The sequence below is a fragment of the Narcine bancroftii genome, chromosome 10, assembly GCF_036971445.1.
Source record: "Narcine bancroftii isolate sNarBan1 chromosome 10, sNarBan1.hap1, whole genome shotgun sequence".
Taxonomy (NCBI): domain Eukaryota; kingdom Metazoa; phylum Chordata; class Chondrichthyes; order Torpediniformes; family Narcinidae; genus Narcine; species Narcine bancroftii.
Window position 1 is genome coordinate 92,372,101 of NC_091478.1, and position 16,835 is coordinate 92,388,935.

At 39.7% G+C, this 16,835-nt stretch overlaps 2 long non-coding RNA genes across 2 annotated transcripts in view; one reads left to right on the top strand and one right to left on the bottom strand.

The window, feature by feature from the left end:
* LOC138744949 (uncharacterized) overlaps positions 1–16,835 on the top strand; it is a 275,183-nt gene that overhangs the window by 256,846 nt on the left and 1,502 nt on the right. The window contains exon 4 of the long non-coding RNA XR_011345893.1: positions 11,565–11,619. This is a non-coding gene — a long non-coding RNA (uncharacterized lncRNA). The remainder of the gene's footprint in view (positions 1–11,564; positions 11,620–16,835) is intronic.
* Positions 1–16,835, bottom strand: part of LOC138744948 (uncharacterized) — a 149,677-nt gene that overhangs the window by 2,839 nt on the left and 130,003 nt on the right. The window contains exon 5 of the long non-coding RNA XR_011345892.1: positions 361–491. This is a non-coding gene — a long non-coding RNA (uncharacterized lncRNA). The remainder of the gene's footprint in view (positions 1–360; positions 492–16,835) is intronic.

Consider the following 16,835-nt stretch of genomic DNA (forward strand, 5'->3'; position numbering starts at 1 on the left):
CTCTGGTTTTCCCTTCCTAAAGCCTATAATCAGCTCCTTGGTCTTGGCTGAATGATGTACTAACAACAACCTGTCCCCAAGTTTTCAATCTCCCTCCTGTATACTGACTCGTTGCCTTTTTTATACAGCCAACTACTGTGGTATTGTCAGCAATAGATGGTGTTATTATATTGAGCCCTATAGTCACAGATGTAAAGCGAGTACAGCAGGCAGCTAAGTCTGTACCCCTGTAGTGCTCTAGTGCAGCTGGAGATTTTGGAGGAGATATTTTTTTGCCAATCTGCACTGATTGGGGTCTGGGGATGAGGAAATCCAGGAGAGAAATATTAAAAAAAGTATAGAAGGAAATTATTTGTACACCTTGCTTTGCCGTCTTCAATACTACATTCCCACTTTCTATCGTTGAAATGGATGGTTGCCTCTTCTGTTCATTGCAGAAGGCAGGATAGCTGCCAGTTATTGCCAGACATTTTGTTACATGCCATGTTCATCTGTAAGCAAAGATGAAGCATGTTAGTGTATGGCCTGCTTAAACATATTTGAGTTGTATGGTGTGCCTGTGGTTGTCAGGGTGGGATGCAAGTAGGAGTGGAATTAAGTGATTTGTTCTAATTTAAAGTGTCAGGAGAACCGGTGGAGAGGCTTCATTGATATGCAGAGATGTGAAGGCAGCTTTCTCAGATCATCTTGTGATATTATTAGATTTTTTTTACCCCTTTGCTGAGAGAAATTTTGAGGCCAGATAAAGCCTCTTCCAACAACTTTATGTGCTTTTCAGCTAAGTGGTCCCAGCCCAAACTAATAAACTGGCTGTTTTTATTTAACTTGGTGACCATCAGCCAAGATGTTATTCGAGCAACAAAAAAAATTAACCTGTAAGAATAACACTGGAGATGATAGATCATCCATCCGGCAGCTGGAAAAGCCTCAAGTGAATCTGTGCTAATTATGATGTTCCATCATGTCTCATTTAAACACCAAGAAATGAAAGATGCTTGCACAGAACCACTAAAAGTATTTGTGCTGAGAATTTCTTCAATGGTTATAGAACACAGAGCATAAAACATTACATTATATTGTAGGCCCATCAGTCCACAATGTTATGCCGACCTATGTAAACCTGCTCCACAATAATCTTATCCTTCCATACCTCATATCCATAACACTTTTTTCTTACATCCATGTTCCTATGTACTATCATCCATGACCATTCTATAACACATTTCAGGCACCCACCACTCTTTGTGTAAAAACAAAATGACCTCCGACGTCTACCCTAAACTTTCCTGCACTCACCTTAAATGAATGTCCTCTGATATTTGCTATTGTCACCTCAAGAAAATAGTGCTGTCTGTCCACCCTCTCTATGCTTCTCATAATTTTATATACCTTTAATAAATCACCTTTCTGTTGCTCCAAAGAGAAATGCCCTAGATCCATCAAGCTTGCTTCATAAGACATGTTCTCCAATTCAGGAGATTAGATTTACAGCCTGGTAAATCTCTTCTGCATCCTCTCCAAAGCATCTTCATTCTTCCTGTAATAAGCTGACCAGAAAAGAACACAATACTCCAAGTGTACTCTAACCAGAGTTTTATAGAGCTGCAACATTACTTCAACTCTTGAACTCAATCCTCTGACTGATGAAGGCCAGCACACTGTATACCTTCTTAACCACTTGCGCAGAAAACCCAAGATTCCTTTGTTCCTCTACACTATTAAGAATCCTGCTATTGACTACAAACTCCACCTTTAAGTTTGACACTCCAAAGTGCATCACTTCACACATCCAGATTGAATTCTATCTTCCATTTCTCCATCCAACTCTTCATCCTGTTTATCCCTCTGTTTCCCTTCCTCCTGCTCCCCACCCCCTCTTGAAGAAGAGACCAGCCCTGAAACATTGGCCGCATTTTACTTTCTATCGATGCTGAATGACCTGGAGCATTTCTCCAATAGTTTTGCGGATAGCACTAGACCTCAGCATTTGCAGATTTTCTTGTCTGACCTACGACAACCTTTTACACTATCCACAATACCTCTAACCTTTGTGCCGTCTGCAAACTTACTGACCCACCCTTGCACTCCTTTGCCTGTCATTTATAATAATCCCAAAGAGCAAAGGTCAGACAGAATACATTTATAATAATCCCAAAGAGCAAAGGTCAGACAGAATATGTTTAATCTACTACCACCCTTTGATTTTGTAGGTAGCCAATTCTGAATCCAAGCAGCCAAGGTTCCACAGATCCCATACCTTATGATTTTCTGAATGGGGGACCTTGTCAAATACCTTCCTAAAATCCATGTATATTTCATCTACCACCTTACCTTAATCAATTTATTTTTTAAATCTCCACGAAAAACTCAATTAAACTCATGAGGCAAAGCTCTGCTGACTATCCCTGAGAAGATTCATAAATTCCATTTCTAAGGATCCTCTCCAATATTTGCAAACCATTGATGCAAGGATTGCTGGTCTATAATTCCCAGGATTCTCCCTATTACTTTTCTTGAACAAAGGGACCTCACTGGCCATTATCCAGTCCTCCAGTACCTCTCCTGTGGCCAGGGAGGATGCAAAGATCATTGTCAAGCCCCAGCAATCTCTTCCCCCTCGTTTCCTGGAGTAACCTGGGGTATATTTCATCTGTTCCTCAGTTATTTTCTGTCCAAGTATTTTTAAGAAGATCACTTTCTTAACTTCACACTCACCTCACATTTCCCAAGGTCCTTCTCCCTGGTGATCATTGAAGCAAAATATTCATTTAGGTCCTCCTCTGCCTCCACTCCTTCCAGGCACGCTTCCCCCCACACTCTAGTCATGCTTCTATTCGTCATGGACGTGTGAAATGCCTTAGTATTTTTGTTAATACTACTTGCCAAGGCCTTCTTAGGCCTCCTTCTACTCAGTCATTTTGTAAGTTCCTTCCTGGTGGCCATATAATTCTCATGAGCCCTTCTTGACTTTTGCATCCTTAACCTGATGCATACTTCCTACTTGCTCTGAAGCAGCTCTCACGCCTTTCTTGAAAATCACAGTTCCTCTACCATCTTTTTTTCCCCTATTTCAGTGGGACAAACCTATCTAAAACACATGCAAATAGTCCCACAGCATCTCCACATGATGTGTATTTCCTGAGAACATCTGTTCCCAATTTACTCTCCTGAGATCCGGTCTAATCCCATCATAATTAGCCCTTCCCCAATTCAACACTTTACCATTTTGTCTACTCCAACCATTGGCCATGGCTATGCTGAAGGTCAGGTTACTGTATCTGAAATGCTCACACACTGAGAGGTCTGTCACCTGACCAGATTCATTACCCAGTGACACAATCCAACTTTCTGATAAACATGATCTTGCCAGCAGCCTGTCAATTTTGTACTTCAATCAAGCTTTCGTGAACATAAGCCAATCTTATTTTAATAATTTCCTGGCCTCTAAAACAGTTTATTTCAGCAGTAGTAACATTCCAATGAAATTAAAGAAAGCTGTTCCCTCAAATTTGATTTTCACATTCTCCATTTTCTCCACCTTCCTAATTTATAAGTTAGTCATATTCTGCATTGTACTCTGAATTAGTATTACCAAACAATTTGGATTCAAACGTCTGTATTTGATTTTGTTATATTGTCATAAGATAATTTGCGAGCAGAAGATGAAAAAGAATCAGCTCTTGTGTCGGACTCTGGCTTTACCTTACTCTTAATTTAGTCTATGTATAGTCTGAGTCCAGCGTGTTCTTTGAATGAAGTGATAGGAGAAGGTATTCGGTTCAACAGTCAATTTATTACACAGCACAAGAATAAAACTTAACAGAGCTCTGGGTCAATCGTTAGTTCATAGGTCACCTGCACAGTGAGCTACTCCCCAAGATTGACCCCTATTGTCCAGTTGGCTCAGTTTATATAGATCAACCTTATCATACAGAACAAAAGTTGGCTTCCTTTGCTAGATTTCATTATCATACAGAACAAAAGTTGTCTTCCTTTGCTAGATCTTTTTGCATAAGGGTTATCACAAGTCATCTCCTGTTTTGCAGATATCTGGGGTGTAACACTCCCATCTTAATCCTCCAGGCCAGACTATCCTGTTGTGTTGATCAGAAATTAATTCATCCCCAGATATTTCTAATCACCATTCTGTTTTTGTCTGGCCAATTTCTGCTGTTCTCTTTAACACCTCCTCCTGCCTTAATCTTCCTCCTAGACTGGTTTTCCATTCCCTTTGTTTCTTGCAGGCCATTCTTTGTTCTGGTCTGGCCTGTGTCTCCTGAGCTACTCACCACCTCCTTTAGTTTGAGCATTCCTCCTAAATCGTTTTATGCATTTCCTCTCCCTGTATTTGGGAGCAGACAATTTTGCTCACCCAACTTTGCTCCATGCTGTGATTGCCACTTAATCACATTCCTCTTTTCCCCTGAAGCATGCAGTAAATATACACTTATTAATTAATCATTTATTTCATAATGTTTTAACCCCTAGATTCCAACACTTGCAAGCTTTTTCCTTCGATTCTTTAAACATGCATTGATAAGATGGATTTTTAATCATACATTCTGTCCACTCTAAATGAGTTCCTCACAACATTTTATCCACAGCAATAACATATAGGCATGGTTGAAATATGCAATTTATTAAATATAGGATTGGAGAAACCAAGACCTAGTATACTGCAGAAGTGTTTTTTAAAACAAATCTAAATGTTTGTTTAATGTTTTTATTTTTAAAAATCATTTAGTTCAGTTTTAATAGTTTTAAATACCTCTGAGATCAAAACATTTAGAAAGACTATAAAATTCAATACGCAAAAGTGCTGGAGAGGTTCAGCATTCTTTATGGAGCAAAGATATACAGCCAATGTTTTGGGTCTGAGCCCTTCATCAATGTATGAGCAAAAAGCAGGCAGACACCTGAATAAAATGGGGATGAAGGGAAGGGGTCCACAGGCAAGAGGTCATAGGTAGATATAGATGGGAGGGCAGAAGAGAGAAAAGCTAGGAAGTGATCTGGGAAGGGAAAGCTGGAAGAAAGGAGGGGGAGAAGTGGTGTTGGGTGGTGGTTGGACAGAGATAGATCTAACAGAAACTGGAGGTCAATGTTAATGCCATCTGATTGAAGAGTGCGCTGACTTAATATTAGGTGTTGCTCCTCCAAATGTAGGTGGCTTTGGTTTGGCAGGGCATGAAGCCATGGACAGACACTTCAGTGTGGGAATGGGGCACAGAATTGAAATGGTTCCAACTGGATGGTCCCCACTATTGCAGCATACAAAGCAAAGGTGCTTTAATGAAATGCTCTCCCAGTCTGCATTCAGTCTCTTCAATGTAGACGAGGCCATAAAGGGAGCACTGGATGCAGTACATGACCCCTGCAGATACACTTGAAGAGCTCCTTCACTTGGAAGGACTGTTTGAGGCCAGGATGGTAGTGATGAGAAGGTGTAGGTGCAAATGTGGCATTTCCTTCAGCCACATGGATAGGTACCATGATGATTAGAGGGAAGGGAGTCATGGAGGGAGTGGTCCAGAGAGGGGAAGATGGAATCACATTGTAGGTGGCAAAAATTGCAGTGCATAATATGTTGGATGGGGTCAAGGGCAATCTTGGCATTGCTGCGTTACATCAGAGAGACTGGACTGGAAAATCATTTCATTGAGCACCTTCACTGTGTCTGCTGCAATAGTGGGTCCTCTCAGTGGTCAATCATTTCAATTCCACCCCAACTCCCATGTCTGTCCATGGCAACATGCACCGCCAAACCAAGGCCACCTGCAAATCAGAGGAGTAACACCTAATATTCTGTCTGGGCACTCTCCAAACAGAAGCCATTAACATCGTCCAGTTTCCGTTAGGCCCCTCCCTGTCTCTCTCTTTCCATATCCCTCTATCTCCTTTCCTCCAGCACCCCAACATCTTTTCTCTCAATCCAGAGAGCTAACCCCTCTCCCTATGACTTCCCAGCTTTTTATCTTCCCACCCATACTCACCTCTTGCCTGTGGACCTGTTCTCCTTCATTTTATTTCAGGCACCTGTCTGCTTTTTGCTCACGCCTTAAGAAAGGGCTCAGGCCTGGATCAATTGGCTGCAAAATGGCAGATTGAATTTAATGCAGACAAGTGTGAGGTGTTGCATTTTGTAAGAGCAAACCAAGGTAGGACATACACGGTAAATGGTAGGGCAGTGAGGAGTGTGGTAGAACAGAGGGTTCCAGAAATACAGATAAATAATTTCCCTGAAAGTCATGTCACGGGTAGATAAGGTTGTAAAGAGAGCTTTTGGCACCTTGGTCATCATAAATCAAATTAATGAGTAGAAGAGTTGGGATGTTATGGTAAAGTTGTATAAGAAACCAAATTTGAAGTATCGTGTGTAGCTTTGGTCACCTAACAGGAAAGATGCAGGAACAGATAAGATAGAAAGAGTGCAGAGAAGATTTGCCAGGATATTGCCAAGACTTGAGTTCCAGGAAAAGGTTAAAGAGGTTTGCATTTTTTTCCCTGGAGGGTAGAAGAATGAGGAGAGATTTGGCAGAGGTATACAAAATTATGAGAGGTAGAAATAGAGTAAATACAAGTAGGCTTCTACCATTGAGGTTCAATGAAAAAAAAATCAGAGGTCATGGGTTAAGGGTGAAAGGAGTAAGGTTGAAGAGGAATATCAGTGGGAACTTCTTCACCCAATGAATAGGAAGGGTGTGGAATGAGTTGGCAGTGAAGTGGTAAATCTTTGGCTTGGCTTCGCGGACGAAGATTTATGGAGGGGGTAAAAGTCCACGTCAGCTGCAGGCTCGTTTGTGGCTGACAAGTCCGATGCGGGACAGGCAGACACGATTGCAGCGGTTGCAGGGGAAAATTGGTTGGTTGGGGTTGGGTGTTGGGTTTTTCCTCCTTTGCCTTTTGTCAGTGAGGTGGGCTCTGCGGTCTTCTTCAAAGGAGGTTGCCGCCCGCCAAACTGTGAGGCGCCAAGATGCACGGTTTGAGGCGAGATCAGCCCACTGGCATAAATACGGCCTTAATTTTAACATTGAAGAATATTTTGGATAGGTACATAGATGGGAGAGGTATGGAGGGCTATGAACTCGGTAAAGGTCAATGGGACTAGACAGAATAATAGTTTGGCACAGAGCAGAAGGACATGTTTCTGCGCTGTAATGTTTTATGATTCTCTGGTTGGTTATATCTCTTTGTTACATAAAGAACACTTGTGACCTGCTGAATTTCTTCAGGGGATTGAACTACAATCTCAGTTTCTTCACTTTCTTATTTAAAGCTAATAGTAGTTGGTCCTTCACATCAGCTTAGTGAAGTAGCCATGGACAGTGATTTCAAGAACCCATACATGCACAGAAAGATCCAGCTATATTTAAACCTTTATCAGAAAAGCTGATGTATCTCAGTAAAATGTTGACAAAATTTAAAATGTGGTAAATAATGTGATGAACGTTAGCTATACAATTATAATACCTACTATATTCCCAGTCCTTCCAATTTTAATGCAAACTGCAAAATGGTTGATGTCAAAACAAATCATAACACATGCAATGTGTTTTCCTGTTATAATCCATCTGCACTTTAGTTGCCGAGAAATGTTGTTGTTCAAATGAAGCCAAGTTCTCTGATGAAATTGCAAGGACATTTGGCATTTACTATTTTATGGTAAAGAGCCAGGTGCAAAGTTATAAAACTGAGATCAGGAGCTGGATCTCAACAGTGTTTATGAAGGCTGTTTGGCTTTCATTATCCAAGACAATGTCTTTCTGTGATTAATATTAATGATGGGTCTAGCACTGTTAAATTTCTCCAAATGTTCATCAAAAAGCAATGAGATTTACGGAAAGAAAAGTTCTACTCTCTTAATCTATGGAAAATATTGCACTTGATATTCCTAAATGAGGAATAAAAAGGTTGCGTAGCCTCAATGGAAAGGGAATTCAGGAATCTGATATAATAATGTAACCAATACATGGCTATCAGTTTTTCCACGATGACAGTATAGTTTGTAATTAGTGAACTAACCCATCTCGGCTCTGCAGTTGACCATGATTATACTGTACTTTCGAAACATGTTGAAATATAATTTTTTTGAATATTTTATTTATGAAATGTCATTATTGATAGTTTAGTCTGAAATAGAAATTGTGTTTTCAAATATCTTATCTACATTTAGGCTAAATATTACTAAAAGCACAGAACTAAATTAAAGAACATATTAATTTTTTGCATTGAATTTTGAAAGCATATCTAATAACTGCACAGAGCAAAACATGAAAGTCTGTAGATGCTGTGGTAGTAGTAAAACACAAGGAAATCAGCAGGTCTCACAGCATCTATCGGAGGCAGCAGCTGCTATTTGCCCATGCCTTGAAGAAGGCTCAGGCCTGAACAATTGATTACATATCTTTGCCTCCTATGGATGCCACAAGACCCGCTGAGTTCCTCCAGCCTTCACTGGCGGTTACACATAGATGAATTCAAGTTCTTGAATTGTATTTAAATTTCTATCATAATTAATACTAAGTTTGTCCCTCATCAAAAATGTCTTGGTGAGAAAGATTCATTTCTTAGACATACATTAACAAATTGTGAAGAGAATTTCCTTTATTTTCCTACACAATGAAATCAAACTATTATTCAAAGATCAGTTCCTCATTGAAAGCATAATTTAATGTTATTCTGCATAAACTGGCAAAACGACATACTTCTCAAATACTCAGATTTCTAATGGACTTGCAGTAAGAGTGGGGTTGGGATGGAAAGGAAACTTAGAATTTTAGACCATTTTTACATTTTTTTCCAGAGAAGGATCAATTTGTGAGGAAAAATGAGTTATGAGTATTTCTTCCTCTTGTCCACCCAAAGTTCATTACATCAAACTTGGGAGTAGTTGTTTATAATTGTAGAGAAATCAGTTTTTTTTCAGTGGGGTTGTGGAATTTAAATATTTGTTCCAGAATTCAGCAATGTGAAGCATGGCCAAGCCATTAGAATGTATGGCAATATTTATTTCAGTTTTGAGTAATTGAAAATGTACCTACTTACCATAGCAAACAGCCGATGGGGAAAAATCCTTGGAGAATTATGATGATAATTTTGAGGAAATCTCATGTCACTTTGGAATTCAACTGGTACTTTATGCAGAGCATGATTGCACATCTTGTTGGATTTCAAGTTAATGAGATGTTCCGTTGTTGGGCATTTGTCAGAAGCATGGTTTATTTTGCATATCACTATATGCCCCACTAAGATGAATTCAATACTTCTATTCTTTGGTTTGCTCTCTCCCCTCCTCACCTATCTCTTCCCCTGAGGACCCACAGATGGCTCCCCAAATGTCCATCCAGCTATCTTTGTAATTTGTGTCCCAAACTCTCTTCCAAATCAAAGCCCCCACCACTTTTGATACAGGGCGCTGCATCCTTATCCATAATCTTCTGCCAATCGTCTATTATCCCAGCCATTGATGCAAGGCTTAGGCTCCATTCTCTATGCACCTTTCCCTGCCCGATATCCCCATTGAACCTTGATGCAGCCGGGTTCCAAGCTCTATTTGAACTAATAACCCCTGATCCTCATGCATTCAGCTTCTAGTTGGTATAATTTCCATCTTAAGATAGTGTAATGCCCATTCTCAATTGAGGCAGTGAATGTACACTAGCTTACGACCATGGTAGTGTATTCATTAGAATGAATAAGCAATAGTTTCAATTAACAATTTAGCCCCTGTACATTCTTATTTTAATTTTCAACAAAAATAAACCTCAGAACAAAACAAAATGTACTGTAATATCTGCACAAGTTTGCTTCTTTCCCTGTTACAAAACATATCCAATCTCTCCTAAGAAGATACAGTTTTCTCTGTTGCAGTCATTTCCTCGGGCAAGTGAATTCTGTTCTCCAACAATCCTTAAGGCAAAGTAATTAAATGCAAATGTTCTTATCACTAGTGATTGATTTCAATTGTATCTCTATTAACTCCCCAATAGAGGAATTGGACTTTGTTATTATTGTCAGAATATATAATTTCTCTATTAAACTTCCATTTAGCTTTCTCTAACATAAAATAATCCTAACATTCAACATCTTTTCACTTGTAAGTTGAGAAGTTCTACTGAGGCCCTATCTGCTGTCTCAGGAGAACTTGAAAGATTCCATGTTACAGTTTTAAAGAAGAACAAAGAAGTTTGTTGGTGGAGGGAAATAATTGGTGTTAATGGTGCAGTATTGTTGGTCATCCTGCCAACCCACTGCAGTGGTGGAGAGTTTCTTTGCAAGCATTGGGTTAGAATTGTGAAAGCCAGTATTTAAATCAAAGGTGTTTTTGGCTTTCTGTGATATTATCCTGGTGTACTTTTGCTGAAGATTAATTTGTAATTTTGTGCTTTCTGTAAATGATTGTACACTAGTGCATATAAGACATTAACTGTCACTGAAATTAATTATTTCTTTAATTTTTTTAGTATATGATATGTAAATTATAATGATTTCAGCCTTTTATCTTGGAGTTTTATCTCCTGAATTTGCATGCTGTATCTACCAGAGGACTCCAAAACCCAGCAGCCATAGAAATTCACCAAGACAATGGTTACTTAAAAATAACAAGATCAAACTTTAACTTATTACTATTAACTTAACTTAACCTCCTTCTAATTCTAAGCACATGTGTATATGTTCAGGAAAGTTCTTTGTTTCACAGTCCAATGATTCACTTCTCCAAGTTCACCAGTATCAGGTAATTTTTATACTATGCACAGAATTTGACATTTATGAATCTTTACCAAGTTCTGGTACTGAAAGTTAAATGATTACCACTCAGGAAGGTTCTTGTTGGACACACACAAACTGATTTCCTCCAATCAGTCATTTCAGTGTCTTGCTGAAGAAACTTGCCCCATCATGGGTTTTCCAAATGATAATCTCTTCTTCCAGATCACCACAGAGTTCCTCTTGTTTCACTTATTTTGAGAGAAATGCTCTAGCCTCTTGTAAAGACTACAAGGGTTTTGAACAGGCTGAACTCAGAACTCACAATCCATCTTCAAAATGGGGTCTTTCAATAAGCCTGCCAGCTTGCCATTTTGCAGCCTCAACTGGTACTATAGAACTGACCTCTGTCTCTCAGAGAAGAATCCAGTTTGTTTTTTCCTCTCTCTGCTTGTAAAAACCAAAAACCCCTCCCAAGGTTCCAAACCCAATCTTTGAAAGATCTTATCAGTACTCTGAGTCTGGACTTTATTGCCTATACACAACAGGTGAGCATTCTTCATTGCTTCTGCAAAGCCAACCAGAGCCTGGACATATAGCTTCAGCAAAGCTCTTGCATAGTGTTACCCTGTTTGTGAAGTGACCTACACTAAACTCCCACAATCTATCTCTTTTAAAGACATATTTATCCATTACCATTCGAATATCCCCCATAACAATACCTTCAACTGTGCAAGAAGGCAGATAAAACTACAAAGAAAAGCACCTGACTGATTTAGTTATACATGACAAATAGTTTAATATTTTGCATGTTTACGAAGCCTCCAATAACTATTGATGGTATTTTGTATTTTTAGGTGACTGAACTGAGAAAGAATATAGGATGTCACCTGGACCTACACATATGTCAAGGTTAGACAAAATTTAGATGTATTTCTTGTTTTAAAATGTATGTCACAACTCAATTTAAAAGAAAACACACTTAATACAAAAAAAGGGTGGATACATTTATCTATAGCTATTATCTATCTTCTTTATAACATGAATAATTTTGCTATGATGGTTGTAGGATTAAAATATTGTCACTGGTATTTTAAAGCATTTCAATATGTTTTAAACTGAAAAGCAATAAATCTGTAATAGTAAAAATTGTAGAAATGTTCAGCAGGTTAGGCCAGTTCTGCTGGGAAGGAAACAGACCTAATATAATTATCAATAATTATTTTTGTTTAAACCTTTTATCTCCCAGAAACCAGTTTTTTTTTTTGCTTTTAGTCCCATAATTCTTGTTTATGTCTTTGAATTATCTTCAGAGTTGATTTTGGTGTTGTATACAATAAGATTCCCATAATCTGGCAGGTTTGGGACACTGGTAATGCCAAACAAGTAGATTTTCTGGACAATTACATATTTCTATTAATACCACAACAAATGTAGATTGACTGGATGACAGTTTGTATAACAGAGTAAGTTTAGATTGTGTATGGGAACTGGGGCTCCTTTGAGTGGAAAGAGAGCAGAATAACTGGGGGTTTACTGAGTGTGTTCAGAATGCAAGGCAACCTCACAAGATGTTGAACCAGAGGGATTTCGGATAATGAGTTTATTGTCATGTACCATACACCAACATTCTTATTTGCTGAAGACGAACAAATACTTTGTTTTTTAAAAAAAACGACAAAACTAAATAATTGAATTAAAAAGACAATAAATACAAGAAAGATAATAAATGTTCCCCATTATCCTAGTGCAAAAAACTGATAGCCATAGTGAAGACGGTATTTTTGTGGTGTCAGAGCAGTCCCTTGGTGTAATAAGGGGAGGTTCAAGAGTCTGATAACTGTTGGAAATAAATTGTTGAGGTGCTGGTCTCCAGGATTTTGTACCACTTCGTGATGGTTGTGGTGAGAAAATGTTCTGACCAGCATAATAGGCTGCTTTATGATGTTGGCTGCCTTCTTGAAGCAATTTCTCCATATTGACCACATCTGTTCCCAAGATGAGATATGATCTTACAGTCCAGTCATCTGAATTGTCTGTCTTCTTCCACAAACGTGGCTTCCCCTCCGTCACGATCATCTCATCCCTCACCTGATTCTCCTCCAGTTCCTGCTCATCTACCTAGGCCCCCAGATGCAACAAACACAGGATTCCCCTTGTACATCTACCACCCAACAGGATCCCACTACCAGACACATCTTCCACTCTCTACCTTCTGTTAGGAACTGTTCCCTCCATGATTTCCTTGGGTACTCATCCCTCTCTACTAATTCCACCCCACCCCTGGCACCTTCTCTGTGGCTGCAGGAGGTGCCACACCTTCTCCCTCACCTCAGTCCTGGGCCCCAAAGTGGCCTTTCAAGTTAAGCAACACTTCACTTGTGTAACTGCAGGACTGATTTAGTTGGGGATTTTAATTTTCCTAATATAGATTGGCAGACGCATTATGTGAAAGGGCTGGATGGTTTAGAATTTATAAAATGTGTGCAGGATAGTTTTTTGCAACAATATGTTGAGGTATCCACTAGAGAAGGGGCAGTGTTGGATCTACTGTTGAGGAATGAGATAGGGCAGGTAGGTGACTGAGGTGTTTGCTTTGGATCAAGTGATCATGGTACCATTAGTTTCAATAAAATTATGGAAAGGGATAGGTCTGGTCCGATGATGAAGGTTTTTGAGTGGGGGAAAGAAATGAGAAGGGATTTGCAGCAAGCGATTTGGACTGATTTGTTTTTTTGGAAGGAGATAGAGGAGAATTGGAGAGCATTTAAAGGTGAGACTTTGAGGGTGCAGAGTCTTTATGTTCCTGTTAGGATAAAAGGCAGGGGCAAATGTTCAAGAGAGTCGTGGTTTTCAAGGGAGATTAGGAAGTTGGTTCAAGATAAAAGGGAGGCCTACATTAAATATAGGAAGCAAGATGCTTGGAAAATACATGGATTGTTAAAAGAAGCTTAAGAAGGAAATTAGGATAGCGAAAAGAAAGTATGAGGTGGCTATAGCGAACAAGGTGAAAGTAAATCTGAAGGATTTTTACAAATATGTGAATAGCAAAAGGAGAGTGAAGGATAAAATTGGTCCATTAGAGAATCGGGTAATAATGGAAAACATAGGGAAGTTCCAAAACATTGGAACTTCTGAGGCATATAAAGGTGGATGTCTCCGGATCCTGACAGGATTTTCCCCAGGTCCTTGAGGGAAGTCAGGGATGAAATAGCGGAGGCTCTAAGTGATTTTTCAACAGTCACTGGAGGGTGGAGTGGTGCCGCGGGATTGGCGTGTTGATAACATGGTTCCTCTGTTTATAAAGGGCTCCTAGTGTATGCCCAGCAATTATCGGCCAATAAGTTTGACGCCGGTGAACTAATGGAAAGTATTCTTAGAGATAATATGTATAAGTATCTAGAGAGGCAGGGTCAGATCAGGGACACCCAACATGGGTTTGTGAGGGGAAGGTCATATTTGACAAATCGTTGAATTTTTTGATGAGGTGACTGGGAAGGTTGATGAGGCTAGAGCAGTAGATATAGTCTACATGGATTTCAGTAAGGCCTTCAATAAGGTTCCACATGGAAGGTTGGTGAGGAAGGTCAGGCACTAGGGATTAATGTTGAGATAATCAGATGGGTTCAACGATGGCTAGAAGATAGGCGCCAGAGAGTCATGGTGGATAACTGTCTGTCAGGATGGAGGCCAGTGACGAGCGGTGTGCCTCAGGGATCTGTGTTGGGTCCTTTGTCATTTACATTAATGATTCGGATAATGGAGTGGTAAACTGGGTAAGTAAATATGTGGATGATACAAAAATAGGGGGAGTTGTGGAGAGTGAGGATGGTTTTCAGGGACTGCAGAAGGAATTGGACTATTTAGAAGAATGGGCTGAAAGGTGGCAGATGGAGTTTAATGTAGATAAGTGCTTCATTTTGGGGAGAATAATCAAAGTACACACATAGTAAATGGGAGGGCGTTGAGGGATGCAGAGGAACAGAGAGATCTTGGTTCACTGTTCTTTGAAAGTGGATTCTCATGTAGAAGGTGGTGAAGAAGGCTTTTGGTATGCTGGCCTTTATAAATCAAAGCATAGAATATAGGAACTGGGAGGTGATGTTGAGACTGTTCAAGGCATTGGTGAAGCCAAATTTGTGCAGTTCTGGTCTCCAAATTATGGGAAGGATATCAATAAGGTAGAGAGGATGCAGAGAAGATTTATTAAAATATTCTCTGGATTGCAGTATCTAGAATACAAAGAAAGTTTGAGTAGACTGGGACTTTATTCATTGGAGCGTAGAAGGTTGAGGGGGGATTTGATAGAGGTATTTAAAATTATGAGCAGGATACATAATAGTAGATTTGAATAGGCTCTTGAGGGTTCATAAGTTAAGGATTGGGGGCAAAACTTTAGAATTAACATAAAAGGAAGTTTCACTCAGAGAGTAATGGCTGAGTGGAATGACCTTCCAGAAGAGGTAGTTGCAGCACGTTCAATTTTTCATTTAAGAGAAGGTTGGATGAGTGCATGGATGTGAGGGGATTGGAGGGTTATGGACAGGGAGCAGGTAGGTGGGACTAGTAGAGTTCACTTAAATCAATGCAGACTAGAGGGGCCAAGATGGCCTGTTTCTATAGTGTAGTTGTATGGTTATCTTGTGTTCTCTTTGTGGCCTTGTCTACATCAGAGAGACTGGGAGATAGCTTCGCTGAGCACTTTGCTCTGTCCACACCAGTGGCTAAACATTTCAGTACTGTGTCCAACTCCAATACTCACATTCTGTCCATAGCCTTATGTATTATCTCAACCAGATCACCTGCAAATTGGACAAACAACAGATTTTTTTTTATCTGGACACTCTCCAGCCAGATGGCATTAACATTGACTTCTCCTATTTCTGCTAACCTGCTCTCCTTTCTCCCTCCCCTCATTTTCTTTTCCTCAGTTTTCCACCCCTTCCCTCTCTATTCATCTAGCCATCCCACCTCCCTTGCTTGCTGCTGTGTCCTCTCATCTCCACCCCCCTTACCTTTTTGTTTGAATACCTGCCAATATTTTTCCATACCTTGAAGGCCTCAAACCCAAAACATTGGTAATGTATCTTTATCTTTGCAAGATAAAGGGCAGTGTTTGACCTGCTGAGTTTCTCCAGCATTGTTTTTCACTTGGAGGCAGCACCTCACATAGATGCACTCAATACAAGGGAAGTCAGAGCCTGTGATAGACCAGGCTATGTTTATTACCTTTTGGAGCTTTTTGCTTTCCTGGACAGTCACATTCCCAAACCAGGCTATGATGCAACCTGTAAAAGTTTGACAGAGCATTTGAAACATAGAAGATAGGAGCAGGAGTAGGTCATTTGGCCCTTCGTGCCTGCTCCACCATTCAATGAGATCACGGCTGATCTTAAAGTTCAGTACCCTGTCCCCGCCTTCTCTCCGTAACCCCTAATTCCCTTATACTGAAGAAATATATCTAATTCCCTCTTAAATCTATTCAATGAACCTGCCTCTACTGCTCTCTGTGGCAATGAATTCCACAGATTCACCACCCTCTGGGTAAAGAAATTCCTCCTCATCTCGGTTCTAAATGGTTTGCCTTTTATCCTTGAACCATGGCCCCGGGTTCTGGACTCCCCCACTATTGATAAATCTATTCAGACTCCTTAGAAAGTGAAGACATTGATGGGCCTTGTTTATGGTTGTCTTGATGTGCTGCATCCAAGAAATAAAAAATATGGGATCCCAGGATCATGAAGGATCTAACTCGCTCCACTTCTATCCAATCAGTGTGGTCCCTTGGTCCTAAGCTCAATAGGAATCTCCTCAGTCTTGGTGATGTTGAGAGCAAAATTGTTGTTCTGTCACCACCCAATCAGATTCTCAATCTGCAGTCAATATTCTGAAACTAGATATCTGTGTTTCACTGTAAATATATTATTTGATACTTGGATAGCCTTTTATATATCTGGACAAATTGTTTGAGCAGACTATTTATGATCCCTTGCTGTTACCAATGAATGAATACTTTAATTCTCTGATATTCAAATGAGTCACATTTACAGGACATTGCTCTCCTCTGGACAGGCACAAATAGAACAGTTTACTTGGTAATTATGTCAAATTAAAGTTTTGAATTTCAC